The 11221-nt window shown below is 40.6% G+C and overlaps 1 pseudogene; it reads left to right on the plus strand.

Annotated features, from left to right (window-relative positions):
* The first annotated feature begins 111 nt into the window (after positions 1–111).
* LOC140512408 (interleukin-3 receptor subunit alpha-like) lies at positions 112–10376 on the plus strand (annotated as a pseudogene).
* Positions 10377–11221: the final 845 nt, after the last annotated feature.

Below are 11221 nucleotides of genomic sequence, written 5' to 3' on the forward strand. Positions count from 1 at the left end.
GTCCCCGAGCACCCTGACAACCTCGTCATTTATGGTTCCGTGACCGGGAAAAGCTGCTCATCTCAAGTTCTTCTGCTAAAACTGGAAGATCCAGTCCTAAAGAGTGGCTCCATGGCAGACCTAATAACCTTCATTTGGTTTTCAATGTTACTAGCCCTAACATACAGCCAAAGACCAACATAGGAGGTTTCAGATTCACCAATTAAAGACATAACTTTTGATATGAAGACAATGTTGTTGAGATGGACCAATGTGGAGAATGTGAATGACATCAGCTGTTCTGTTAAAGTGTGCTCAGAATTCAAATATAGCATAAAGGCAACAAACAACAACAGTATGTGCCAAATAATGGGATACAATAGTTAGTGCCAAGGGGTAGACATTGAAATTAAGGTATTTACTGGAAAAAGATTTTCCGAAACATTGCTGCTTCCCCAAAGAGGAAAAGAAGGAACCACTAATGAAAATGTATCCTGCCAGGTTCATGGTGCAAATCTCATGGACTGCAAATGGATAGTGAGAGAAACTCCAAGAAATACCCAGTATCAACTTTTTTTACTCACAATACTCACATGCTTATGTGGATAGAGAATGTCCAAAATACAAGAGAAATTCTGAAGGAAGACATGTTGGATGTCATTTTAATAACCTCTCAGAATTCAGAAGCACTGGACCATATCAGTTCCTAGTAATTGGAACCAGCAGTGGAACAGAAGTCCGATGTAATGATGACTACATTTCATTAAATAAAACTGAAATATTTGAACCACCAATTATTACCATAAACTGCACAAATCTTTGTAACATGGAGTGGCAAATACCCAAAAGAAGAGAATTATGGGATACTGACTTTGAATTTGAGCTTCAAATTCAAAAGGTTACTGTGAGACTGTCTTAGAACCAGCAGTCTTTGTTGCAACAATAGGCACAAATTATGCCTATAAAATTACTGATGGAAAATATACTGTGAAAGTAAGAACAAGAAATTTGACTAATAAAATTGGAGTGAATGGAGTAAGCCCCAAGAATTTGGTCATGACGTCCATAAAGATATTCCTCTGCCAGTACTAATATTGTCACTTTTTGGAATAGTCTGCATTATGCTGCTCATTACAGAATATCTCTGTAAAAGGTATAATGTAATTCAAAAAATTTTTCCTCCTGTTCCCCATATTAAAGACTAAGTTAGTGACAGTTTTCACAAATACATCCAGGTGGTCTGGGAAGAAAATAAAACACTTCCCAAACCATGTAAAATTGAAGAGATACAAGTATTGAAAAAAAAAATCAAACTATCCATAAAACTAAACAAGATATTTCCTTGGATAATGTTCTTAGAAATTTCTTTTCTAATCTTTTTTTCTTATTCCTATTTTTTTCTCTTCTTCCAAGTAATGCTATAGTAACACACAAGGAGGAATGTGTTGGCAAATGTTTAACAGTTGCTCTTTGAGGGGAAAATAATGTAATCAAGACACACTTTTAAGTTAAATCTGCATTATTAACATCTTTCATCACTTTATTAATTCTAGACAGCCAATAAAACAATAAATCAAAAAAAAGAAAGAAAGAAAGAAACAAGTATGGACTCCATTCAGACCATTTCCTATTATGACTATGGTCATCACCTGAGAGCAGTTTTCTGCTCTTTTCTTATTTTTCTCTCAATCTATCATGGGGAGACATAAGAACGGGACTGCCTCAGAGCATTTAAGGAAAGACAGTCAATGCCCTAGACTCTGTCGACCTTTTCTACTTTTTCCATAATGCAACTGGGCAGTCGTCCCCTGTGGTGCCCCATTAACCACCTCATTAATCTGCATGGACAAGGTGGACCCGACAGACAATTTGCCCCCAGAATATGAAAAAGGCAAAGAATGTCAAGCTGGGCTGCTTCTTCCCATGCCCCAAGGCTCAGAGAGATCACTTCAGGTGTAGCTCATTCCCACACCTAAGCCCAAAAAAATAGGAAAAGACACAGGATGAGACGGATCTTGCTCAGTTTTAAGGTGACATTTTTACAATTGTCTCCTGTCAGGATTGATTTAGGAAAAAAATAAACCCTGAGAAAAGTTTACTTTTTCTCCATAGTTGGATGACTTCTATGAATTACTGCTCAATTTTTTCAGGTACATCTGTGACCCTACCTGCAAATGCAAACTTTTGAGAACAGTGACTCTTTTTTTTCTTTATGCTAAGTAGCTGGCACTCACTAGGCACATAATTAGTGCTTCTTGAATCAATTAATCAATCAATTGATGACTAAATGTTAAAAATGGCTAAGATACAAAGGCATCCTGGTAGATTAGAGTCCTAGACCGCAAATTCAGGAGATTCAGGTTCTAGTTTCCATCTCTACTGCTCAGCAGCCATGTGGCTTGGGCAAGCCCATCTCTAGCACTCATTCCTTCCTCTATGAAATGGAGGAACTGGACTACATAGCCTTTTGGTAATCTTCCAACTATAACATTCCATTATTTGGGGAATTGGGCACAATACCATGACCTGCATGCGTTTATCATTGTGCGAATTCCCTTCACTGATACAGATCCACGAATCAGAATCAGAATTGGAGAGCTAGTAATGACCATCTGCAGAAGGCCTCCCCACTACATTGTACCCTGCAAATCATGAAAATGCTCTGCTTGAAGATGTCCAAGAAGAAGGACCTACTACCTTTCATGGTGGCCCGTTATTCTTCTATATACTTCTGAAATCAGACAACAAAAACAAAATGGTTTTGTTCTTATTACCAGCACAGTGTTCTGCACCCAGGATACACAGGAAGTTCTTGGTACATGTTAATTGAATTGAAGCATGATGCAATCTAAAATGCATTGCATTTGCTTGATTTTAGTGATAGTCTATGTGATCTTGGCCAAGTCATCTGTGCCTCAATTTCTGTATCTATAAAATGAGGGGTAGAATACTGGCATTGGAACATGTCAGTCAGAAAGACTTGTGTTCAAATCCCACCTTTGACATTCAATTAGCTGCACAACCCTGGGTAAATCACTTAATATGCCTGAGACTCTTATTTCCTTATCTGTAACATAAAGGGTCTGGACTAGATAGCCTTCAGGGTCCCTTCCAGATCCAAATCTATGGTCCTATTTTCCTATGAAGAAAAGATATCCAGAGTCCCCTCTAACTCTAAGATCCTTGAGAGTACAGATTGTTTCATTCTTGTATTTGTATTCACAATGCCTAACACAGTGCCTGGCACATAGAAGACACTTCACAAATTCTTTTGATGATACATCAAATTAAATCAAACTAAATTGAGGTCCAAAATTAGGCAGAAGCTTAGAGGTTTAGGGTTTGAAGTTTGAGGGTCATCTGTGAGAATGACTTCCACTGAAAGTGCCATGAGGTATAAGGTAAAAAGTTGTCTTCAGATATTTGAAAGGCTGCCTGTAGAAGAGGCATTAGTCTTGGAAAGCTTGACCTCAAAGGGCAAAACCAGGAACAGTTGGGTAAAAACTGCCAAGAGGCCAGTTTAGATTTTAGGATAAGTAAAAACTTTCTAATGATTCAAGCTATTTTAAAGTGGAATAGCCTATTGGAGAGATGATGGGTTCCCCCTCACAGACAGGCTTCAAGACAAGGCTGGATGCCCACTTGTCAAGTAGATTTTGGAAGGGAATCTTGGGCAGCTGGGGGTTGGTCCAGTTACCTTCTCACATCCCTTTCAAGTCTGAGATTCTGTGATACTGTGAAGATCAAATTCTCTCTGTGTCCTGTGCAATTCCTGTCCCAGATTTTCTCAAACCCTCCTGGGTTCATCTGATTCATGCATTAAATGATTTGCATTGATTCCAGTGATATCTTAAAGGGGTCTTATCCACCATGACAATGGCATTTCCAGTTCATCTGCTTTCAGGTTAGACTTTAAATGGTATCAATTGGGAACCTTTTTTTTCTCTGAATTTCACCCAAGGCATCTTTCAGAACATTGACAAAAACCTTTGCAAGTTACCTCCCAGTTGACCAACTCACAGGATGTGCTGCTCAATGGATATAGATCTGCTTCACCACTGTAGGTACATCTGTCATTGAATACTGTGTCATTATGACATATGAGTGAAAGATGCTTTGTTTCAGTTCATCTTTCAAGGCTTCATTTTTCTCTACTTGCCAAATGCTTTTGAAAAATCAACAAGCAATTTTAAATAAAAAGAATCATTCTCTCCACCTCTCAGTGAGCTGTGTGACACTAAAGATGTGGTCTGTGTTAGGAAATTGGTCAGGGGAGTCTGCCTCCTCCCCCACCATCATCATTTCTCATGTTTTCATTCATTCATGCAGAGAAGGTTCTCATAAATATTTGATTGAGACAGGAAAATATATGGATTGGATCCAAATCTGAACTCATTATCTTTCTCATGTAACCAACCCCCTTCTTCTGAACTTCCTGTTTTCTATCAGGGGCACTCCATCCTTCCAGTCACTCTGGTTTGCAAACACAGTGACCATTCCCTCTTCCTCCCCCAGGTATCCCATCAGTGTCCATGTCTTGTCATTTCCATCCCTACATCTATCCCTTCCTGTCTCCTCATACAAACATCATAGGAGTTCAGAACCTCATCACCTCTGACCTCTGACCTGAACTAGTGCCTCCTACCTGGTCTTCCTGCCCCAAGTGTCTTCTCTCTCCAATTCATCTTACACGTACCTGTCAAAGTAGAATCCTAATGATAGTTACTCTCCTACTCAAATAGCTCCAGCTACTCCATACTGCCTCTAGGATAAAATATATTTGCTTTTACACCCTGGCTCCCATTTGCTTTTTCATCCCTTTCCCCTACTTTACGGTCCAGCCAAACTGTCGCTATTCTTGCTTAATAAATCTTGATCTCCTTCAAGTGAGTTGGACATCAGGTGACAGGATACTAATAGACTTAGACTTGGAAGGGGCCATGAAAGCCATCAAGTCCAAACCTCTCATTTTACATATGAGGAAACTGAGTCACAGAGAGGTTAAATTACTTGACCCAGAGTGGCACAACTACTAAGTGCCTGAGGTAAGGTATGAATCCAAATCTTCTTGAGTCTAGGTCCAACACTCTATTCACTAAGTCACGCAGCCTCTCTCCAAAAGTGTTTTATTATCTTAAAGAATTCCCATTCATGGACTGGTTAATAATGAGAATCCATGCAATGAAGAAATTTCTTTAGCAAAACATGTGATCTGTCCTTTTTTTTCCCCAAGGTTGCAGAGCAAGGAGGGAAGGACTGGAATTTAAGAATACCTCAAAGGATCAAATTTTTTTCACGAATTGACACACCTGGTTCTTCTAGTGTTAAACAGCTGAAATAAAACCACACATACACATGCACACATGCACAAGCACACACCTTCACGTGTTAGCATCTTCAAACGTATGCTATTTTTTACTCCACCATGGTGGTTCTTTTCCTTTCATTTATTCATTTCTGGAGATGAAAACCAGAATGCACCTGGTAACTACCTGATGAGCTACAAGATGTGCTGAATTCCCTTGCCAGATGGACTTTACCCTAGAGGATGCATCTCTATAGGAAACTGATCATGGATACCTCAAATACATCTATCCCTCACCTCTCCCCAAGAGCAGTCAATACCCACCTCAACTTACCTTGCCTGCTAGGATAAAATAAACAATTCAACAAGAAAATGGCAAGACTTGTCGGGGGTTGGGGGGAAGGGGAAGATGTTTCCTTTTTTAAAAGCATCTCCAGAAACTACCCAGAAGGATACACATGTCCACTCTGCCTTCTAGTCAAAGGATTCCTTATTAAAAAATTTGTACCTCCAAGCATACCTGCTGTATGTAGCCAAGGGAAGGTGCCTCATTCACGGTTGTGGCTGAAAATTATTTATAGCCTCTGTTGGTTATTTTCCAGAAGACAACATTTTGAGGATGCTTTTGTTAAAGGTTTCAAGTAAATCTGTCTTCTTTCCCTCAAATGCTTTTATGCAGAAGCTCCCTCCTTTTCTTGTTTATTATGGAGGGCAGTACCAGTGAGTCTCTCTCTTGCTGTCAGATTTCTGCCTGCTCTTGCTATCAATCTGGAGAGATGGGCTGTTGGGGACAGAAAAGTAAGAAATCTTTCTAGCATTTTGTAGCATAAGGGGAGGATCATGTAAGTTATGGCTACATGGGGTCAGCCTGCTAAGATAGTCGGCATTTGTGTCCTTATTTTTTCTCCTTCAGAGTGGGTAAAGAATACCTAAGGTGATAAAAGATAATACAGTGCATTAGCTCTGGAGGAAACCTTATTAAAATCATCCACTGGAGAGAGTCATTGGAGGTTAGGAGTCAAAGTCTTGGATCAATGGGTTTCAAAATGTTGTTTCTCTCTCTCTTTTTCTCTCCTCCATTCTCTTTTCTCTGTGTTTCTTTCCCTTTCTCTCTCTTTCATTTTCTATCTCTCATTTTCTGTCTGTCTCTTCCTCTCTCTCTGTCTCTCTCTGTCTCTGTCTCTGTCTCTGTCTCTGTCTCTCTCTCTCTCTGTCTCTCCCTCTCTGTCTCTGTCTCTCTGTCTCTCTCTCTCTCTGTCTCTCTCTCTCTTTCTCTGTCTCTCTCTCTCTCTCTCTCTCTCTCTCTCTCTCTCTCTCTCTCTCTCTCTCTCTCTCTCTCTCTATTTCTCGTCTCTCTCAGTTCTGCTACTTAGTATTGGGTGACCTTGGCCCAAGCACCTGAATTCTCTTAGTTCAGTTATTCATAAGTAAAATAAGCAAGTTAAACTAGAAGATCTAAGCTCCCTTCTGGTTCTAAAAATTCTACAAAAAAAAAATTAGCTCCTTGAGGGCAGGAACTGTCTCATTTTTATCTCCATCTCTCCAGCCCTACTACCACCAAACCTGCCAGATAGTAAGCACTTAGTTGACAGATCAGTTGAGACTGCCTTCTTTTTTATCCAGCATTTCATTCCTGTGACTTTTCTTCCCAAGGGAGACAGTTAGCTACTTCAGATAAAGGTTCACAGACTCAGAATTTCAGAGCTGATAAGGATGTTAGAAGCATCAATAGCATTTACATAGGACTTAAAGGTTCATAAAACATTTTACAAATATCAATTCATTTTATCTTCACAATAACCCAGGAAGGGAGATGTTATCATTATGCCCATTCTGCAGATGAGAAAACTGAGGCAGACAGAGGTTAAATAAGCTTCTGAGCTCAGATTTAAAAGTAGATCTTCCTGTCTTGATATTCAGTGCCCTCTCCTGCATACCACCTCTACAACATACCAACAATCCAGCCTTGGTTTGGAGATCTCCAGGTGAACTCAAATTTTCCAAAGAGTAACCCAGTTAGTAAAAGTCTAAGGCAGAGGTTAAACTCAGGTCTTCCCACCTCCAAGTCCATTGTGCCACCTGACTGCAAATACCATTTGCATTTCTGTAGCATTTTAAGCTTTGCAGGGTCCCTTCCAACCGTTATCTTAATTGGTCCTCACAAAACCCTCGTGTCAAGCATACTTTTCTTATCCCCATTTTGTGGAATAAGAAACTGAGGCTCAGAGTGGTTAAATTATTTGCCCAGGAGCACAGACCTAGTAAGTAGTGGGATCAGGATGCTGATATTCCTCTCATGGTCTCAAAGGGGATAGTTGAGCCTTTAAGTCATTTTTTTGCAGCTGTTTAAAAATAATTTAAATATGTGTATTTTACATAATATCCCTTTATAACAAGAAGTCTATGAGACAAGCCACTGAAAGGGCATTTATGTCAACCCCAACCAGGAAGAAGAGAAAATCTCAATTGGGAAAGGTTATTTGGAAAGGATCCCAGTTAGATGCACACAGTTCATAGGAGTGAGAACTGGAAGCCAAGTATCTGTGACCAGGACAGAATACAACGAAAAACTTTACATAAACTTGTCCTTCAGTACTGGGCCACATACTTGAGCTGTGTTATTTAACATTTTCATTGAGGTTTTGGATAAAGCCAAAGGCAGCATCCTTATCTAAGTCTCAGGTGGCACAAAGCTAGAAGCCACAGCTGGTACAGTTGGTGGATGATAGTCAGGACTCAAAATGATCCCAACGGGTCTGAACATTGGGCAGAATCCAGTGAAGTGAAGTTTGATGGGAATAAATGTAAAGTCTTCCCACTTGAGCTTAGATAATCAATTTTGAATACATAGGACCAGAGGTATTAAATAAATGGCCCATCAGCCCCAACACTCCTGTATAGCCCAAATCAGACTAAAATATAACTGGGATATATTTAGCAAAAAAGGAAAAATACAGTAGAACATAGCTGATGTTAATGTGCGGTTTTCCAAATCAACATGCACTCCAAAAGGATTCTTATATACTGTTAAGTGGCCTCCTCCATCACTACTTGAGTTCGACACCATTTATTTAGACAACTGGTTTTAGACAGTCATTTTGTCTAAAAAGGATCCCAGATTCACAGGTCTTCTACACCTTTGCATTCCCCTGTACTAGTCAATACACATTTTCTAACGAATTGACCATGAAGTCTATGAAACATTATAGTAGTTTGGGACAGTGGAAAGAGAGATGTAATAGGGAGAACTAGACATTAACTGCCACCTATCCTTAGATAAATCACCTAATCTTGCTCAGCTTCTAGAAAATAGAAATAATTATTCCTGCCCTGCCTGCCTCAGAACAGTTGTATGGGAAACAAAGTGTATGTATGAGCTTCACAAACACCAAGACAAACAGTGGGAGCCAAAGAAGGAACCATAAAAGAAAGGGAAGCAGGATTTGGTTCTTCCATTCCAGTTCTTTAATCACCCCCTTCCGGATGGATGAACCTCATTATAATCATACATTTTCTTCTCCGGTTGTATTACAGACTAAGAGACTGATGGATGACAAAGGAGACTTGAATCTAACTTGGTCATAAAGGAGGAAGCCCTTGATGGCCAGTTGTTAAACAGTTATTAAGTACCTACTATGTGCCAGGTACTGGGCTAAGTACAGGAGATTTGAAAAAAGACAAAATATTGGAGCTGACAGTCCATGAGATCTGAGGCTATACATGTGCAGGATCTCTCTCTCCTCCCCCATTTTACAACATAGACTTTATGAATTTTCGCCCATTTAGCTTTGTTTTTCTCCACCAGGTTAAATTCTTGCCATGCCCACCACCCTTGGAGGTACTTCCTTCTTCTAGATCTTTGTCCATCTTGCCTGTATCTAGGTATTTACATACTGTCTCCTCTATCAGAGTATAAGTTCCTTGAGGACAGGGAGTGGTTTTGAATTTCTTTGTATTTCCCGTCCTTAGTAGAGTCTCTGGCATATAGTAATCACTTAATATATGCTTGTTGGCTGACTGACTACCAGAATCAAATCAGGTCTTACTGGGACATGGACAGCAGGACCTGAGCTGAAGGCCACTGCCAAGGGCTACCCACAGATTGAAGCGATCACTGAACGTGCATTTATCTTGTGTAAGGTATATAGCAGAGGGGAAAATACAGAAGTGCGATGGCCTCCATCCTCAAGGTGTTTAGATTCATCACAGGGGTAGCTGGGTGGTGCAGTGGATAGAGCACCAGTGCAGGAGTCAGGAGAACCTGAGTTCAAATCTCACCTCAGACACTTGATACTCACTAGCTATGTGACCTTGGGCAAGTCACTTAACCCCAGTTGCCTAATTCTGGGTCATCTCCAGTCATCCTGATGATTATCTGGTCACTGAATTCAGATGACTCTGGAGGACAAGTGAGGCTGATGACCTGCACAGCCCTCCCTCACTCAAAACAAAGTCAAGTACAAGTCATGTCATCATTTCTCTAATGGCATGGTCTTCTTCAGTAATGAAGGACAAATACACCTAGATTCATCACAAAGATGGGGAGGAAAAGCCCTGGGAGGGTGATCCCAGACAGTCAGAAGATAACTGGGAGCACCAGAATGGAGGATAGGCTCAACACAGGAGCCTGGCAGAGACGTATGCAGAGGGCCCATTTCTGCTACGACCCAACTCTTAAAGAACTGGACTCCTAATTCAGGTCACATAAGTCCAGGAGATTCCAAGGAATGTCAGTAACTTTTGGAATCCAGTTTCTTTGCTGTTACACTTTTTAAATGAAATAAGGACCTCAAAGGTGTACGTAATTGCTTAGTACAAAGATCCATTTCTAACTCATTTATGGGAGTTGGCCTTGAGCCCACTGCTTATGAATGCACATAAACACACCTTTTATTACCCAATAATGCTTTCCCTTTTGCAACTTTTTATAGACCATAAAAAATTGGGGTTTGTGCTGTATTTTCTTTTTCCAGCAAAAAGAAGTACAGGCTCCAAGCCTTCCAAACGGTGCCTTCTCTTGCTTACTTCTTCAACCAAGAACATCTGTCAAGGGGGCATTCGAAGCTTCACCATCAGCAACTCAAGATATTAATTTTGCTTCACTCAAATTGACTTGCTAGTCAGCCTGGGTGGAGGCATTCCCCTTTACGATCCCGTCTTCCCTCTCTGAAGTCAGCAGATGCAATGCAGCAAAAACCTTTTGCAGCTCTGAGCACCTCCAGACTAGCTCCAACCCAGAGGTGCAACACTTTTGGAGGCTGCCTTGGAAATGGGGTTTTCCAGTAAGCTATGTGTGCCTTGGCCTTGGTTCTCTGGAAGAGTCTACCACATCAGGCCTTTCCTGATCATGCCAGTGGTTAATGATTCTTACCTTCCTCAAAATTCTTGTGTATGTATTTTGCATCTATTATGAGTCTCCCCAAAGCACACAGCATAGTCAGTAAAGACCTGGCCCAGATGCCAGTAGGACCTGGATTTTGGTCCAGTCTCTGATGCATGCTGGCTGTGTGACCTTGAGTTGCTTAACGATGCTCTAGACAATGCTCTGAGATTAAAATTTGCCAAGAAAGTACTGACCTGCATTAGTGGAGGGAATTTCTTCAACCAAGAGTTCTCTCTAACAAAGGTATCAAGTCCCTCTATCCCTATATTTTGTATCTGCTTATCTTTGGACATGTAGGCTCTTTGATGGTGAGAATTGCTTCCTATTGTTTTTGTCTTACTATACCTACCTAGCATCTGGCGCACTCTGAAGATCTTTGAATATCATACAAAGAAGCACGCATCTGAATCTGGAGGTGATAGGGAACAACTAGAGTTTATTGAATAGCAGCAGACTCTAGGAAGGGGCTAAATACTTCTGTGGGGACTGGAGTTTCGGTTTCAGTTCTTGTCCTTTTTGGGGGTAAGAAGGCCTACTTTATTGGTCAGTCTAGG

The sequence above is a fragment of the Notamacropus eugenii genome, chromosome 6, assembly GCF_028372415.1.
Source record: "Notamacropus eugenii isolate mMacEug1 chromosome 6, mMacEug1.pri_v2, whole genome shotgun sequence".
Lineage (NCBI taxonomy): Eukaryota > Metazoa > Chordata > Mammalia > Diprotodontia > Macropodidae > Notamacropus > Notamacropus eugenii.